This window comes from Lampetra planeri, chromosome 1, assembly GCF_965212315.1.
Source record: "Lampetra planeri chromosome 1, kcLamPlan1.2.h2, whole genome shotgun sequence".
Classification (NCBI taxonomy): Eukaryota; Metazoa; Chordata; class Hyperoartia; order Petromyzontiformes; family Petromyzontidae; genus Lampetra; species Lampetra planeri.
In genome coordinates this window covers 31,877,000-31,895,953 of record NC_136107.1, presented here as the reverse complement: position 1 = coordinate 31,895,953, position 18,954 = coordinate 31,877,000, and the positions used below count along the sequence as shown (strand labels likewise).

The following is an 18,954-nucleotide window of genomic DNA, read 5'->3' as shown; positions in this document are numbered from 1 at the left end:
GCACTGCGCTAAAAAAAAAAACAGCCACTACGCGTTGGTTTACGGCAACAGCGAACCTTTGTGGCAATTGGTATCAGACTCTTTATCTTGGCCTCCACTAGGTTGACTCAGCCTTAAACGAGATACTGGTACACTGTGTAAACATCAGACAAAGACAGCCAGGCATAGTGCTGCCCCCCCCCCTTCTCCCCACGGTGCTTTGCCATCTTTAATAGGTGCTCGCTAACTCCACTTGCCCCAATCGCATATAAATAGCAAGACTCTACGGGGAATATGTCTCTTTTGTCTAGGTATAGCTACGTGAACTGGAGCTTCACAAATTGCACGGGATTTGTGCCAGCCAGGCTTCATCAATTCTTGGCCACACGCTTCACATGAACCTGTCCCGTTCCTCCCTCAGGTCAACTTAGTGTTAAATGTTAAGCCATGCTGAGCAGATGCACAATTAATGTGAAGCATATTGCTCATGATTATAATTACCCGAATGCAATTCCAACAGTTACTCTTGCTAGCAGAAATACATTTACACATTATTATTCACCATAATTATTGTAAAGATTAATTAGTGGTGTACTGTGTACTGCATGCCAGTACAATGTTATGTGAGCCATATCCCTAATATCCGTGGATATCCGAGAAAATTACTCCATTTATCAGACAGGTAAATACGCTTGCCACCTATTCCAATGGAGACAAAATCCCAGAAGTACTGCACAGTCGGCCAAATCTATGAACCCACTGTGCAGTATCCTGTAATAAAGGATCGCAAACAATCGATTCCTGCTCACCAAACACAGATGACCATCCCCAGACTGTTTGGGTCAAACCTGGGCAGGCGGCCACCCTGACGGTGAAGCCGGGATAAGCGTGGAAAGTAAAACGAATTCGCCCCCACATCTGGCTGACTCCTCGTATGCTGGCAAGGTCCTTGGGTGATCAGACGAATCGAGGAAGAGACAACAGGATTCAACGTGCAAATCAATTCGGCGGTACGGATGATAAGATGAACAGAAAACAATTACCGCCACATGGATAGGAGGAGATGTTTTTAGTTAACTTGTGTATCGTGAATCAAGGCCTTCGCTGGATGGGCAGGCCTTCATCCAGCAGTGGATTTACAAAAGAGATGCACTGGCATTAGAATACGCGAGCATTCAAAACAAGTGGAGTTGTAGAATAGTATCACGGTGTTTGCCTGGACTCTAAGCGCTTACGATCAATACACATGCCGTGTAGTTAATGCCAGGGATTGCGTTGCTGCGAGTATAGCGCTGAGGACTTCGCCAGACACCTTCAAACCCCCCCCCACACCCATCGTAGACATAACGAATGGACGTTTCGAAAAGAAACAAACCGCAAAAAACATTCCGGCTAGGAGGGAAGAAAAAAAACCTCACGATCGCAGCAGCCCTCGAGTGGCGCTACGAGCGACGGAGGGCGACGAGCTCGTCCCGACGCCAGCTCAGGGGTTGAACTTCCATCCGCTACCCTCCCTCCTGGAGGCTGTGGCACAGCATCCTCCGAAAGCCCTTCCAAGAGCGGAGCACCTTAGCCACGAGCTCAAGGGCCAAGGAGCGCGAGTTTGAGGCTGGATGGTCCCCGTTCCCACTGAACCCGGCGTGAGTCTGCTCGTAGCCGGGAGATGGTCTCCCCTAGCACACGAGCTCATAGTCCCTGCCCCAGGGGTTCCATGTGGAAAGTCGTTTCTTTAGAACTGCTTTTGGTGTTTAGTTTGTTGTCCTTCCCCGCTTCCTCCGATTAGCACGGTTGGCTACGTACGGCGCGAAAGAAGTTCAATGTACATAAAGAAAAATGACAAGCTCACTCGGAGCGTGGATGATATGTAATCGTGCGGTTCTGTTTGGGTACATTCTCCCACCACCCCCGCTCACCCCCTGCATTCCTTCTCCTTTCCACTCCCCTAAAAACGCAACGTTCCCGAACGTTGCCCCCTACGTTGAGTCGTAGGGGGCAGTGAGCCCCACCAACTTTCCCTTTCCCCTGCCACCTGGGCTACCTTGGTCTCGGGGCTTGTCGTCGGCAGGATGTCCGTACCTCTCCCCTCCGTCGCTTGCGCTCTGCGCCGGGCTCTTGTTTAAAAAATAAAATAACTTAAAAAACTGTATTTGTTCACCGAAGTGTGTATAGCAGGCAGCAGTGGATGGTGCGATGTGGAGAAGGGTGGGGGGGGTGTCGTGGGTGGGGGGTTGCTGAGGGCAGGGGTTGAACCAATTTTCGTTACTGGAGATGTATTTGATTTAATATCGATTGCGGGACAGTTTTCTTACGTAACGTACCTTTTGCACCTTTTTTTTCTATTTGCCTCATTGTTGCGCTTAGCCTTTACGTCATTGGTTTTGTCGTATTTGGTGACCCCAGGTCACTCTTGCGAATGAGACTATTTCATCGTCTCTTGAGTTCTCACTACCCGGTTAAACGAGATAAACTTGAACCTGAAACTGAATAAAAACGCTTGGGCGGCAAATAATGGACTTAAGGCCCCTACTAAAAATCATTGTTGATAAGACGGTAGGCACCGGTTGAGTATTGGGCCACGTTGTAGCCCTGCAGATGGGTGTCACGCACACAAACATGATATCTACACGATGCACCAACCCCATTGAAAAGTGCAAGATCTTACTGGTCTGCTCTCGACAATTGTCGTGTATTCTGTGACGGCTATGTGATGCATGGCTTCTGCAGATTTCTACTGCCCCAAGGCACCAGTGTAATGTGAGAACTGCAGATGTTGATTGAGATGTTCTCTTTGTCCGCGATGTCCAATGTGTATCTGTGTGACAGCTCATTTCAACTCAAACTTATTTGCCCTTTTCCCTTAAAAAAATGCATAAAACACTCCCAGAGCCAAAACATATATGGGAGGAGAGAAGAGGAGGGGGCGAAAAATCAATATGGTTACAAGCCAACCATATCCCTACTGGAATCATTTGTTTCAGCAGAAGTATGTGATAAGCTATTTTTTTTTTACCATTTCCCACACAATGCCTTTCAATTTCGGTCCCTGGATCATTTTACCCACAATTCCTTTCGGTGCGAACAGTCACTCAATCACTGTGCCCTGCCTCTCTCTCTCTCTCTTTGTTTCAAGTTGCCCCGACCAGTTCATACGAGCATTTTGTCCTCAATTCATTTATGCCAGAACAATCGCACTCCCATTTTTTCCACAGAATTCCTTTTCTCTATTGAATCGCTCAACCATTATATTCATGCTTTATATCGTCCAAACAGTCATTTGGAAACACTTAACCGCAATGTATTTGTTTTACAATGGTCGCTGAACTATTTTGCTCAGTCTTTAGAGATGGCATTGCATTTAAATCGCTCTATAAATTCAAATCATATTGCTTTTTTTCTTTTGTTGCAAGAGTAATTTCATCCATATTACCCGCTCTCCATACACATGCTCAGTTCTTAAACACCATGATCATTTTAGCCCACGATTCATTTGTTTGGTACCAGCAACTCAACCACTGCACCCAAAACTCGTTTCTCCCCCTCGCACCCAATGTTACACGCTCACCCAACAATCAATCAGCGTCCCCAGCAGCACGCCCCTCGATCAGTTCACCTCCAATGTTGGGTGGTGCGTTACCACAAACTCACCTCGCGATATATTTTGACAACCACAATCTCAACCCCCCGCCCTCCACCGCTACCCCCTCCATGTGAATGTGACACACCCCGACCACTTCACACGCAATCATCTCAGGCTTGCGACAACTCGACGCCACGTTTTGCCCCCCCCCCCGCCGAAATACAAATCCTCAAAACAAGGATGGACAATTATGAGGACGACCATCACTGCCCCTCTCTCGGCGCGTCGGAGCACTTGGGAAGCTCGTGCAGCAGCGGGCGCTTGGTAAGACAATGGACCGTGAACCCCAAGCAGGCCTGCAGGTTCAGCGCTGTCACCAACGACTAAGCCAGTTTTGTACTCCGCCCAAGGTTGGATTTTTGTCACAGCTGTCTGTCCATTTCTGTACGAATTGCAAGAATGTAAATTGTATGCATGTAGAACTGCTTTTGCACGGTCTGTAGCCAGCCGTGCTAATGCGTAGGCAGATTTAATGATCAATAATCAGATTGATAATGAGTGTGTTGAGTTAAATCGTGAAAAAATGTGTCGTAAATCCTCCTCCACTCGACTCAGCCACTCGAGATCTGAGCTTATGTTAACCACCTGATGATGCCGGATGTAATAATCTCGAGCAAAACGTCCGCACCCACGTGAATGTTCTGACATTCCTCTCCTAACCAACAACAAACACCGTTGCTGCTGCTGCAAAAGCTGAAATAATTTGTCTGACGTTTGATTCACGTAACAATTGTGTAAAGACAGTACGGAGCAATAGTAGGACAGTCTAGTTCCCCGGGACCATGGTTACTAATGGCCGTGCTCATGATGATTGATGATTGGACGAGCGTTGACAGCGTCACGTGAGGGGGGGCACGGGGCCCAATGGCAGGGAAGTGTAATCAGGGCGGTGATTGACAGAGGCAGGTGGGCGAGGAGAGTTCTAGAATGGGGGCGTGGCCGCACCGGGCGAGGATAAGAAGCAGTGCGAGCCGGAGCTGGGGGCTGTTGGTGTGGGACGCTGTCGTCGTCGTCGTCACCTTGGATCGGGTCGTCTCCATCGTCTGTGAGTTGTCTTGAGACTAGAAGCTACGTTGTCTCAGAATAGAGTCGTCTAACTACTCAAGTGTACAGAGTCACTCGCGGTTACTTGTTGAGTTGTCAGTGGACTTTATTCATAATAAATATACAGAAAGACAAGACGGTGTCTCTGAGAGCTACATTACACTTGTATTAATTGGCCGTGTCCGGTGGAGGAGGGCTTACGACGCAAACGTCTCTGCACGACGACCTAACCCCAAAATAAACCAATCCTAAATCAGGAATGTTGCCACAAGCCCGGTATAAGACAGCCTGCGACGTTACTCCCAAGCGTTTGCACGTTTCTCCGACCCAAGGTTTTTAAGATATGGAATGCAATAGGAGGTAATTACAAAGAGTTCTTTGGGGACATGTATCTAAAGTGATTTGATCTCATATTAAATGAAAATTAATTAAACCTATTTCATTGTCTTGTGAAATAAGACCTCGGGAGAAAAAAAAACCACCGTAGCGAAGCTTTTTGTTTAATTTGCAAATTATATTCTGAATGTACATATTTAATTACATTTCAGTTTATGTTTTTCTGTACATGGCAAAAACAAAGAATTTGTCTGCAAATAAAAGTTCACACTGATCAACATCACTGCTTCAAAAGAAAATGTATATATAGTCGGCAACGATTTGGCATTTGGGCAATGGCTATGAAAGGCCACTGCCAGATACGCCCCCGATTACGCATGCATTTATTTATTTAAGGCCACTGTTGTTGACGATTGTATTGAGTTTGTTGTTGTCGTTAATTGTGCGTGTGCACCACTGCCAACTCAGGAGCAGCAGCATCACCAGATCATGTTTGTAAAGCAGACTACCAGTAAGTAGCACAACTGACTCGGGTAAATGTCATCGCAAACAATCCAGTGGAGTGTTCATCCCGACCAGAATGAACCTGGTACCGGTGTTGCATTGTTTGTGAGCTATGCCCGACGACCGAGGTCATACTCTCTTCCCATTCCCTGATTTTTTTTTGTTAGTTGAATGTTGGGGATTTATTTTAAAAAGAAAAATCTAGGTAAAGTTTTCAAGAGAAATGTAGTTCCTGGAGAGAACTTAAAATGTATAATGTCACGGCAATTCAGTAATGTCTGATATATCCGGGGTTATTCTAATTTTACTGAAAATTATATTCCAATTTATACCGTTTAAAGAGTATTGCCGTGAGATGGCACTTCTACAGCTGAGCCTCACGTCATCATATCTAGAGCAGTCGTATTACAGCTATTACAAAAAATAAATCTTAAATATTTCATGAACAAAAGTGTGAATGTACAGTGAATTCCAATCAGAGATACAATAATTATGTAGAGTCCACATGAATTCAAAATTTTCTACAAATTTGGTTTCCTCATAGTGCCAAACGCACATCGTATATACAAGTGTAGTGAGTTCGACCGAGTCGCAGACGTTGACTTGGAGGCAACACATTTATTTAACTCCAACACACGGGTAACAACCCCTTAACAGAATAACAACCTATGGTGGTGACCACCAGGCTAAATACACTAGTAACCACACTAATTACAACGTAACTGCTACTACAGAGCAGGACCACAGCTCGGGTCCAGGTCCACGTGTTGGAGACTCGGAGAACGTAGAACAGTGACGAAGGTTACTTCAGTATGAACAACAACGCCGGTCCCTCTGGCGACCCGGCTTATATTCTCTGCGGCGTGGCTGGCTCTGCCCTTGGCCACGACCACCTTCCAGAATCCTCCGGAAGGATCTGGGTCCCAGTCACGTGACCACCCCTATCCCCCCACTTGGGCCCCTTTGTAGACTTAACTGGTCACGTGTCTTCTCGGCTCAACCAGAGTGCCCATGACCTTTAGTAACCTCATCCTTCGGCCGGCACTCCCACACCCTGTCCTGTAGGGATTGGCACTGCACGCCAAGCGTGGTGCCATCCAGCGCTATCAATCAGCGCTCACCGGGCCCCTCTAGGGCTGCTACTGCACCCACACCCACGTGGTGTCCGCGATGTTACATCGCACGCCGTGCCTCTCGAGGGCCGGCACTGCACAGTGACATCCCGCGATGTCACTACACAAGTAATCGCTTATCAACATCATCAGCTAGGATTAATCCACTGCTGGATGAAAGTCCCACCCGATGCCGTTGCCCGTGGTCTTGCTGTCGTCCATTATATTTCCACATTGCTACTATTTCTGATTCACCAAATCATTACATTCTCACGAATCGAACATGGAGATTGATATTTTGTCAAACTGTCATGGTTTTTGTGAACTTACCATTTTAGTTCATAAACATTGTCAGGAAACAAAATATGTATGTAACGGACTTTTACAAAGCTGAAAAATCATTTTCGATGTGTGAGCAAACGCGTAAGAGTAAAACAAAACACCCGTCGTTTCCAAGTGGAACAATTTTCGGAGCATCTGCTGTGAAGCCAAAAACTATGGAGCTATACCCACAACATGTGTTTTGACAAACTTCAGATAATCGCTTCGGTGTAGAACACAAGCACGCACGTGATATTTATCACACCTGCAAATGCTACAGATGAGTGCGTGCCGTCTCCGGCACAAAATATTCCCTTCACGAGCGTCCAACCGGTACCGGTCTACCGTGTGATAATGGCAGCCAAATCAATTGTAACCCGTGTGCCTTCCTTTCGTCCGATTTGCGCCATTTTTCACCGAATCGGCCCATTAAAAAGGGACCAATAAAATTCGACGTAGCTGACTTTAATTGACCAATTAAAATGCCTGTTAGCCTTCCCACATTTCCACAACCAGCCCCAGTCCGCAACCTCCGCAACCCCCGTTCCTCAGTTCCGTTGGTAAGCGGCCCGTAAATGTATTCTTAAGCCACTACCCTTTATAAAGAGCTCCAGGACACCAGCAATCACGCCACGCTTTTGAATAATTTAACCGATTTGCCATATTTAATTGCAGCACGCAAATAAATGCCTCGCTTTTTTTTGGCACGTGGGAATGTGCATGTTTGTACGTGGGTCGGTTTGTTTGTAGCAAAGTGACCTTATTCAAGATATTTGTGCGCAACGTCTAATTATTGCTTAATTAGCACCGACGGGCTTTTTCGTTCATGGCAGGACAGATAATTAGGCTGTTTTTGGTATCTGGGGTTTAGCCTCGTGGTCATTTTAATTATGATCAAGCAAGCTTGGGCGCCTGGCATTTTCTTGGAAGAGGGTCATTTTGCCAAAGTGCATGGAATAATTTTAACAAATAGGTCATCATGCCACTGTCACCACAGTTCAAACGTTACGTATACAATTTGCTCAAAAGCACATTGATATGAATCAATATTATGTTAACACGTATAGTGACGTAAGGGAATTCAGACATCTATTTGGTAATGGGATAATATGCTCTAATCGCGTTAAACCACATAAAATTACGTTCGGAAGTTTGTTTTACTTAATAAGATAGGCTCAATGAGTAAATACATTTTCCCATAGTCATGGCAACATCCAATGTAAATAAGCTCCCGGAAACTGCAGAGATTATTGAAAGAAAGGCTGCAAGGTTGAGTGGTGACACAGCCCAGCGGTAGCGTGTTTGCTGCTTTTTGCAGAGGTTCAAGGTTCGGATTCAGTGGCCGCCCTGGTCAATATTTTGGCTGTAAAACCGTGGATGTGAAATATTATCGTGATGTGATTCGCAAAATTAGGCTATTGTGCTCACGTCAGGGTCCACATTTTGTTAAATATTCCAAAACCTGCAAATGACTTAATGGGGCCTATACATATCAGTCACAGCCCCCTACTGGCAGACTAATGCCCCAGATCAGTCTTGCAAGTGAGACTATCCTGGTCTCGTGAGTTTTCACTTGACCTTGGAGTTCAATATAAAAAAGAGGCAATGTCACGACCATCGAGTTTGTGCGAGATCTGTTGATGGAACACAACTGGAAACACTGCAGAGTATTTATACCGATGGGCAGTTGTTAACGGCGGACCGAGAACAAGACTACGAAGTAAAAGTCGGACAGGAGAAGGTTCGAGTGCTTTTGTAAAACTGAATTCACCCATGATAAACCAAAACAAACCTGCGTAAAGAAGAACACGTTTTACCAGCGTACTTAACCTACTATAACGTACAGATGGACACGGGGGACAGTGAGAATGAAACAAAAAAGCAAAGCGTGGATCGACGCGTGCGTGGAATTACACGAGAGGCAGAAAGAGGAACACATGGATATGATGGATTGTAGAACATGCACAGGTTAAAAACACACACACCGTTTGACCGTTAAGGAAAGTATGGCTTGGGCAGGACATGTCGCGATATGAGCGATGATGGCGAAGGCTTGGGGAAGGGCCTTCGCCCAGGAGGAGTGAATCGATCATGGCCGACGAGAAGTAAAATACTATTCCATTAGAAAAATAAACCCTGCCCGGTTTAAAAATGACTCGATCCTACAAGAGAAAACTCGCAAAACCTTCCTGCGAATTTCACAGCGGTGAAGTTTTATGATTGGGATTGGATTTTTTTGTTTGTTATACTTTTGGCTGGAAAAGCTTTCACTGTGGCCAATTGTTAAAACAAGAAGATCGCCGTTCCATATATTTTGACACAAATGCATTTTGCCACAAATGAGCCAGCCAGTGACATCAGGTAGCTTAAGGAGTTTATAATAAGTGTGGCAGGCATATACATTTGCACAAAACCATTGATCTCAGCGATGTTTTTGTGTGGGGTTCTCCCTCGAGGAATGAAATACCTGTAGTTAAAGCATACACGTTTGTGTGTAGACATATAGTGTAGCAGTTAGTGTGAACACGGCACCGCGCCAGATACTCATCGTGCTGAACAACAACAACACACGGTACGAACAGCAATAACAGGGGATAGACATCTTTACTATCTCTTCCACACCCCTAACCCCCCCTCACTAAGCCACACTGACCAGTGGGAAGTATGGTCAAACAACCCCACTGACCGACATTTGATTGTGAGGGCCTTCATACAGCAGTGGATAGAGCAAAGGCCTGCTAATTTGTTTTTTTAAATCGCTACCATCAAGAAGTCCACCAAAACTACAGGGAAAGTTGGCTCTTTTTGGCACGCCGAGCCACTAATGACTTAACACTTCGACAAAGAGAGTTAGCAAAAGAGAAATGTTGTAATCCTTGAAGTGGGTGAAACTCCACGCACACAAACTTTCTGCACCATATTGCAGAGGTTAGCAGCCAAGCGAGAGCAGTGTTAGGTAATATTCCATCATTCATTCTAATCCCAAGGAGAAATAATTTGTCATCATCTGTTCATTTTTACAAAAGTAGATTCTTACACACACACATGCACGCATACAAGGCCGGTAAATTGCGTTTGTATGTATATTGAACTTCTTTAGCACCATATGTAGCTAACCGTGCTAATCAGAGGTGCGTTCGTGTGTATCTTTGTGTTTTTGAAGAGATGTTGTTGTATGCGGACATATTGATGACTGGATATCCATTATGGATGGAGCGAAGCATTAATATTGATTCGTGTTGACACGCATGTGTAACAATCAACGGGTTTTTATTTTTTAAACATGAATACATTATATTCGGCCAAAAAGGAGGGTTTCCGACGCACAAAAGGACACCCACCGCGGAGAGACGGAACAATTATATCGGCTTGTGTGCATATGTGAGATTTGATTCCTCCACCACGAGACGTTGAGGGATGGCGACGACTTGGAGAAGCCTCATTCAGCAGTAGAAAAATCATGGCTGATGATAATGATGATACGTTGTTTCTATCAGGTTCATCACCTACCTCATGCAATCACGAGAGGCATTGTGGTTCACTCAAAACATAACAAAGAACGAGCTGGCGAGTCGAATGAAAGGCCTGAATCGCGACATTTCAACGAATCCTTCCACCGCGAGTATCCACTCCACTTTTGTCTTCCCAAAGGCGGTTCATTATGGCCCAATAAGCCCTGCGGAGATTCCGCCTTCACCCCAGCGGAGCCCTCACGAACACAGCATGTGGCCCTAAATTGCCCAGACCTTTAGGGTTTCATAGCAGCAAAAGTATCTTTCGCTCTCGCACACACACACACACGTTCTTAACTGCGATAGTTGCTAAATCATCAATTTCCTAAAGTTGCTGAGATCGAGATATTTTATACCGTTAGCCGACCGGCACGTTGCGTGTGGCGGGTTAATGCGTGGCTACTTCCACCGCTTCCAAGCGTGGAAGAGTAGGCCAAATGTCTTCTCGCGAAGGCCCTTCTGCCAGCATATGTACGAGCAAGCAAGCATAGGGCTGTGCCATTACCTTCATACAATACGTTGTCTCATCCCGCCTTGGGACCAGGAGCACCTGCCTTCCAGGTCGTTAATTGGCTTGCTCTTAAGAACTGAGAGTGGCATGAGGGGCTGTAATGATTCTCAACACTGCACAACTTCCATCGTTGCATATGGTGCGACGATCATCTTCGCGTGTTGTCCAGGAAAGCCTCACTAAGTCTCACGAAGACTCGGTGCAAGTTTGAACGACTTATTTTTTCTAAGACGTGTTTTGGGCACGCTGGAGGTAGACCCACACATACGAAGAAATAACCCTAGAAAAATACGAACGGATAGATTCAAGAATTCATTGCTCTACTGCCGTCGCCTGGTGATCTCGCACCCCAGCGGGTTAATGATCTCATAGCAAAGCGCTGATCTCCGGAGGGAATCATTCAATCCCAAGTGCGAAACACCGGGATTTACTGGCACCACTGGATTACGCCTAATCTTAGTCAATAGGCCGATCGGCTAGCCGAGTTCGATTTCTGCTCAATTCCATCGTGACTATCTCACTCAGCGGTGAATATATCAATCTGACCTCGGGCGTCCCCTAACGTTGACTCAGCGTTGTCAACATCGGCGCTTGGGAGGCAAAAGGTATGGCGCTGGGCACAGCCAACCCCTCGCCTCAAACGCCGTGCCAGCAACTGCCTTCCACAGTCTGCTACGTGGCTATATATGGGGCGTCTTTGTACAAAAAGGCTGACCCTTCCTCGCCGTCTTCTTGTCCTCTTGTATGGTGGATGTCAATGCAGAGCGGCGACTCACGACGATGCCACATTCAGGTGTTCGAGCCAGGCGACCGCGTCAGGAGAGCGGAGTGTTCCGCTGTGATGTCTCCTCGGTATTTGTGGATCGGCCATCGCGTTCTAGATTCTACATGGTCCCCTGACCCTGCTTATGAGACCCAGCATCGTCAAAGCTAGTCCTGGAGTATACTTGTTTCCATAAATACTTCTTTATAACATTGGCCTGCGAAGCTCATAGGCTTATGGATTTTAAAACATGTTGTTTAGTATTAGATAAGAGGATTACTGTATATTTATTTTGTTAAGTGGACGTGGCTTTTGCCGGGACGGTTTTGTTATTCTGAAAGCATTTTCTCCGACAAGCGTATTAGTCGAGGAGATACAAAGATACCAAGCATATCCCCATGTGCCAATAAACAACAACACCAACCGCCATTCGCCGCTAAGTGGCGGTGACGTCACCACGACGCTTGTGCCAGGCCATGTGCACCCTGAGGCCACGTGAAGTGTCGAACGCCCGCTGGCAGGAGGTCACGGGGCAGACCCAGGTGCCACGGGTCGACTGACCGAGATGACCGAGATGACTGGCTGATGCACCACCTGTGCCCCCTACTGTAACAACTTGCTGTGCTTTAGTATATAATAAACACACACCAGTGCACATTTCAATTAGCGGCCTTTAGCAGATGTAGACATTCCACCTTCCTACGAAGGGAGCAAGTCTATCCACATGGACATTATTGTTGACCTCCTTTCACCAAGTGGCACAGAGCCTCACCAGGCTGTGCTCGGTTTACCAACACCGAAGAAATGATGGTTATCACGGTGTTGATGATGGAGACAATGATGATGGGAATGAAATGATAACGATCGTTATGATAATTATGATGATGATCATGATGACCATTTATCAGGACAACAATTTTGATGACTTACTAATTCGATGATGAAGATTGCGATGGTGGTGGGGCTCGAGTTCATCCTGGTTTGGGAGGTGATCGTTTCAAGATCACAAGCTCTGTAGCTACACGAGAGTGCACTCGTGTACGTCTAGGTTATAAGAATGGCGCATTTATTAATGGACATGCTTAATGGATGGAAGGGCCAGTGCCCAAAACATCGCCTATGAAGATTTGTTTCCTTTTGATGCCACATTGTTATCGATGAACGTGTTAGGGTTTTTTGTTATATGAAAGAGAGGCCCATATTGGCCTTATCTGTGTGACCTTGAATTGCAATTATCCCAGTCATATACAATTTCCTGACTAAATGAGATCTTAAAAACTAATCTCTTTATAAATGCCAAATAAAAGACGTGACAGGAAGGTAAATTGTATTATCTCTGTTTTGATGTAAATTAGATACCCATACCAACTGCACCATTAAAGTTACACAAATCAAAACGTACAGATTATGTTCACTGTTAGCCTTTTCAAAATTTACATTACAAATATATGTCTGATTAGCTTTGCGACTGCACCCATATGTTGTTTGATGTTTGGGTAAATTTTGAGAACTCCATTCTCAAAATGTAACCCATCTGTTTGTATCATAGCTTTCATTTTAACGGTCTTTTAATTGTTGTTGAATGCCATTAGGTGGATTGGGACATTATATGGTCTAGGAGACCTGGAGCTGCGGTTCAGGCCCAATTACTGGATCAAACCGGGTAAGAATTTTTTTGTGAAATATCTGCAAGACCTGTGTGTGTGGGGGGGGGGAGTGGTGGTGTAGCGGTTAGCACGCTGCGCTACGAACCCGGGGACCCGAGTTTGATTCCCGCTCATGGTCAACACTGTTGATGATTATCTGAAATGGCCCTGAGCCTCCCCTAGGTTGACTCAGCATCAAAGGAGTACCTGGTGCGGTGTGTAAACATCGCCATTGGGGAGACAAAGGCGGCCGGGCGTGGTGCTGGCCACCCACCCCCTCGTGTGCCGTGCCGGCCTTCATAGGTGCTCACTAACAGCACTTTCCCCAACAGTCTGTTAAGGCTATATGGAGGATCTTTGTCTTTGTGTCAGTAAAATTGTAATTCACAGTGTAACCATGGAAGACTCGGCAAGCATTGTTCGGATCCTGGATTTAATCGAAGTTTCTGCTCACCCATTATTCTAAAAGCAAAGTTGATTGTCTCAGTATGGTCACCATTTACAGAGTTTCCAATGTACTATTTTTTTGTTCTAGCTAATCCCATTTATTATAACAAAAGGGATGTTTGCAAACTTGACAGCAGAAAAAAGACATTGTCATTCCAAAAAAATGTTCGTACTCACGAGGATGATAACAATTGCATAAGTCCTTTGTATTTAATTCAATTAATGTATTTAGCACACGGCAATATGTTTAATGCCGTGGATTCCGTCCAATTAAAGTTCCAATTAGTGCCCTAGTGTAAAAAAAGTGTGCAATTTACATTGCATGATGCCAGTGTTGGCTATTGAAGAAAAACAATTATGTTTTGTAAAATGACATGTCGCATTCAAACAACAACAGGGCGTATTCAAACAACAACAGGGCATATTTATGGATTTCAAATCGCGTTGAGTTGTTTCTCCATCCAAACTAATTTATTCACGAATGAAAAAAGAATACCCATTGCGCACATTTGATTTTTCATCGAACGTGGCCTAGCCTGGCAAAACAAAAGTATAAATACATTGGAGCAACGAGCCACAGTGAACGAACACTAACATAGCCTCAAAGACAAACGGCTACCGTAATCAAAAACCGATCACGCGCTCGTCAATAACAAAGCCCCAAAAAGGCGAATAATAGGCATTGTTTTTCAGACAATGGGATTTCTTCACAGCAGATAATCTCTCTGCCGTACGGGGTCAGATCATCTCCTTCAAATGAGAGAGCGTCACTACTATACAGCGGATTGTTTTCTTTGAGAGCCGCGTTAATCACAGAAGTGTTGCGTTTTTGTTATTCGTGCTTGTGCACCACTGTCAGGGCGAGTGTGACGGCTTTGATGTTGTTGCCATCTGCTTTTGTTGCGAGGGAAGCCGATAGAAGCGATGTCAGAAATAGCTGTGATATCGTCATGCAGGGCTGATCTCTGACATGATGTATCGCACTGGGAAAATCAGACAGTTCCAGAGAATGTTGTCATCACCACCACCTCCTTTGAAAAATGGACTTTAACCAAATTAGATTTTCCCACATTCAGTTTAAGCCACAAACAAAAGCTACACAGTGTATCGTGCCTGAATGAGCATTAGGCGATGCGTATTTCCATTGCTGGTATAGAATTAATGTTGCAAATTCCACATGCCTATGTCAGGAACCAGTCTATCCATAGGACAACCGCTGTTGATTTATTAAATAAAATGTATTTTGTTGACGTTTTGAGAGTTTACAGGCTGAGTCAACTTTAACTGGGAGTTGAACTCATTAATTCTGATTGTGAGATCGCCCCTCAACACCGTACCACCCAGGCAGATTAACCGTGAATACAAATAGACTTTCACGAAGCCACTGCTGAATTAGTGACCCTACATACCTTACCATGATGGTTAGTGAGGGTGTGTCATGTTAGCCATCACTGGTAACTAAACTCAGACCACCAAGTTCGCAACAGCGTGTTAACTGCTGCACCCACCACTCGCCCCCCACCCCCCCCCCCCCCCAAGAATAAACAAATCTTTCTCCTTTAAATAAATAATGTTACTTCAAACTTTTGGGGGCAAGCTTAGAAACAGTCGGCACATGACTGATGCATATGCATTAACAGGTGGATAAATTAGTTATGGGAATTCTTTGCATTCCATATTTGCACATACGTGGAATGAAAATCACGTATTAATAAAGGTGAATCTATTGTTCCTAACAATGTTTATTTGTTAATCTCTTTGTTTGGTTATTTAGCGGAGATGAAATTGGAGAATCCAAGCGTAGCGCTTGAAAGTTTGCCAATTCACTCCGTTAGTAATGGCCATAACACATAGGGGACTGTGAGAGACAGATGTCAACATAGATATTGCATTCACAGGGTGCGTTTCGTCATGGACAACATAAACCACTTTAGAAGCGATGGCGAGGAAGGAGTAATGCCCGTGTTGCCGTATGGGTCAAAGAGCTGGACTTTAACAAGACACCAAATGCATGCAAAAGCGGTTGCGAGGATATTTCATGGCAGGATAGTGCAAGGTTGGGCATGTTTGCAGAATAGAAGGTCGACTGCCTGAACAGACATTGGAATGGTCTCCACGAGTCTGACAGCCAAGGGGGGAACCTCGTGTGTGTATGTATGTAAAACTACATTTTGCCCTGTACGTAGCCAGCCATGCCAATCGGAGGTGCAGATGAAGGACAACACACTAGAGACTAGATTTGGTGGGATACTGTGAGGGCAGATCTGGAACGCCGCACGTCTAAGGCGCAGCAGCAACCGAGGGCAGAAAGCGTTGGCTTTGCCTACGATTACATCTCGATTTAGATCGTGATAGCGGAAGCAACTTTGCAAGTTCATAACACGGTGGGAAAGCTTCGCAGGACTGGCGGAGGTTGTGATGGGTGGGGCATGCGTGCAGCATGGAGGAGGGCAGGCTACGGAGACCCGAGAGGTTGGTAATCAAGACTGATGTCCAAATGGTGGTGGTGGTGATCTTTTGATGATTTTAACGGCAGGTTTTAGAGGTCAGGTGGCCGAAGAAAGCAAGCGATAACTAGGTGCACATGTACAGACCTCGGTCAATCCACTGCGGGATGAGGGCTTCCCCACACCACGCTGGTCAGTGCGGGTTGGGGATTGCGGGGAGCATAGAAGTACAAGACAACAATACTTGTTTCTGCACTGCCCCCACCCCCGCGCCCCCACCATGCAGCCCCAAAGCCTTTAACAACCTGCTGTGCGTGAGAGCTGCACATCCAGGCTTCTGGGACCTCATGAGATCATCAGGCACATTCTGGGTGATGTGGTCATATGCGATGGCTAGAGCCGTTCGTGCCAACAGCGAGCCCACGGGAGGCGATCGTGCAGGGCCTGGAATACAGCACCGTGGAGATGGGGGTTATTAAAGACGGTCACTGCGTCGCACAATTTCAGATGCGCTCCTGCGGCCGTCTGGAACGCTCTTCCTTTCAATGTTAGGAAGCCACTGGAGCTATGCACTTTTAAATCATCTCGATTGAAAATGCATTTCTTTAGAACTGCTTGTTGTGTTTAGTTTGTTGTTCTTACACCTTCGATTAGCGTGGTTGGCTACGTACGGTGCAAAAAAATCCTCAACATACATCCATAAACACTCATCATTAATTGGCTGAAAACATCTTTAAAAAAAACCCAATGCAGCAGCAGGACCATCCTAAAGAAGGGTTCTGTGACTCGGTGTGTCTTTCCTGAATAAATAAGGACAGTTATTTTATTTCTATGTATTTGAAAACCCCTTTACCTTGATCCTAACCTTCCTTTGATGTCAGATGACAAATAAAGATAGGTGGCCTTTCAAATATGTTTGCCAATTGGTAATCGCCGTTGAGCAACTGTTGTTTTTCCAGTATGGCAAATAAATTAATTAAATGTCTTCAAATCCGAGTCATAATATTCTTATACCCCCCCCCCCCCACGGCTGAAAAAGGGAGCACCACTCTTTGACATACAATAGCAGTTGTCCTACCCATATTCTGTCTCCCGCCATGGAAACGTGGAATGTCCACCCCTGGCAGCATTCCCATTAACGAGAGTGCTATCCTGTAGCTCGTTTGAGCGGGTGACACCGATTTTAAAATTTGAACTCAGAGCTAATGACGTTGGACATCGCTATGCACCACCTAGGTCAGAAAACTTATATCGACACAGCACTTTATATATTTCCTCCCAAATGCCACCAACTCTAGCTCAAAGCCTCACTTCTCCTGCCTCGCTCCATCCCCTACAGCCCCCTCCCGACAGTCACCCTTATGCCTCCGCAGGCCCTTGGCTTATGCCTGCTGCTAATTAAAGATAATGAGGCTCGTTTGCAACAGGCATTAACGAGCTGCTGGCTTGATTGAAGAGAGGTCACAGTGCCACTCGGTTCGTGAACCCGAGGTCGATGCTGCAGGAACAGAGAAGTGAGCGAATGAATCATCGACGACTGCCGTGCGTGAGAGCCAAAATGAGTGAATTTATTTTAATCATGCCACCACTGCCTTGACTGTGTTTTTTTTCTTCCTCGAATTGTGTCTGCGGGGCTTCTCGTGGCAGATGGAATTCATTAATACGGACGTCTCTGCTCCCTCGCAACATCCGTGGCGGAAGATGTGCAAAGTTACGTGTGTGTGTGTGCGCGCGCGTGTGAATGTTGAAATTCTTTAACACCGTGCGTATCCAACCTGGATGTATGGCTCCTGCGCAAGTTTCTTAAAATAAACAACGGTCGCCTGGTCGTGCTGCAGGACGAACGGCGACCATCAGATCGTACTGCATGCACGCCGCGAATATTCATCAATGTCGCCTGATGCGTATGCTCTCGACTCAGACCGTGTTCCCGTGACAATCTTCGCCAAGCCGCACCGACCAGCATAGTGAAGTTATGGTCACAGATCTACACCCAGTGGTCCATGGGGCAGGGTTTCAACCAGCAACCAGTGGTGAACTGATCGCCATCCAGCGGTTAATTGATCATGTTTGATGATGATGCTGATGATGAAATGTGTATTCAGTTAAACAAAATCATTGGGCGGAGGGGGGGGTTGGGCGGGTAGGGAAAGGAAAACAGATGCGAGGGGCAGGATTTAAGCAGGCCATTAACAGCAGAAACCGGCCTGCGGTTCTACCCCCAGATAACCCAATTTGTATTGAGGACATCCATACCGTGCTGGGCCAACAACAACAAAAATGTTGCTGACGAACGGATAAAAAAAAATGGCGCTACAGCGAGAAACACAGATACGAAATCTGCAGCGATTCAGATGGGATGATGGGGGGGGGTGGAATTATAAATCACGCCGTTGACTGCCGCTGCATTGCACGTTGCCGCCCGTTGTAGTTGAGGCCATAACAGAAATGTTATTTTCGCGGTTGGTTATGTCAGTAATGACTGCTCTACCTTGTCTGGCCAAGCGTATACAGCTCACCCACCGCGCCAATGCTGCAGCACTCGACAGGACTCAATTAACCTTGTCTACGGTGGGCCAAAGAAGCAAAACAGAATAGGCCACGTAGGCCCGTGCGTGTTTGGGACATTTCTCTTGTAACAAAATATGAAACTATGGAAAGAAATAGAAAAACAATCACTCCGTTGTCGATGCTG

General features: G+C 45.8%; 1 protein-coding gene and 1 long non-coding RNA gene across 2 annotated transcripts in view; one reads left to right on the top strand and one right to left on the bottom strand.

The window, feature by feature from the left end:
- The window catches only part of LOC144721291 (voltage-dependent T-type calcium channel subunit alpha-1H-like), a 270,667-nt gene that overhangs the window by 240,149 nt on the left and 11,564 nt on the right, over nt 1-18,954 (bottom strand). The gene's annotated exons all lie outside the window — the stretch shown is intronic.
- LOC144721297 (uncharacterized) lies at nt 4,577-18,126 on the top strand. Its single transcript, XR_013585877.1, has 3 exons — nt 4,577-4,661; nt 13,312-13,382; nt 17,907-18,126. It is a non-coding gene; the product is annotated as an uncharacterized LOC144721297 (long non-coding RNA).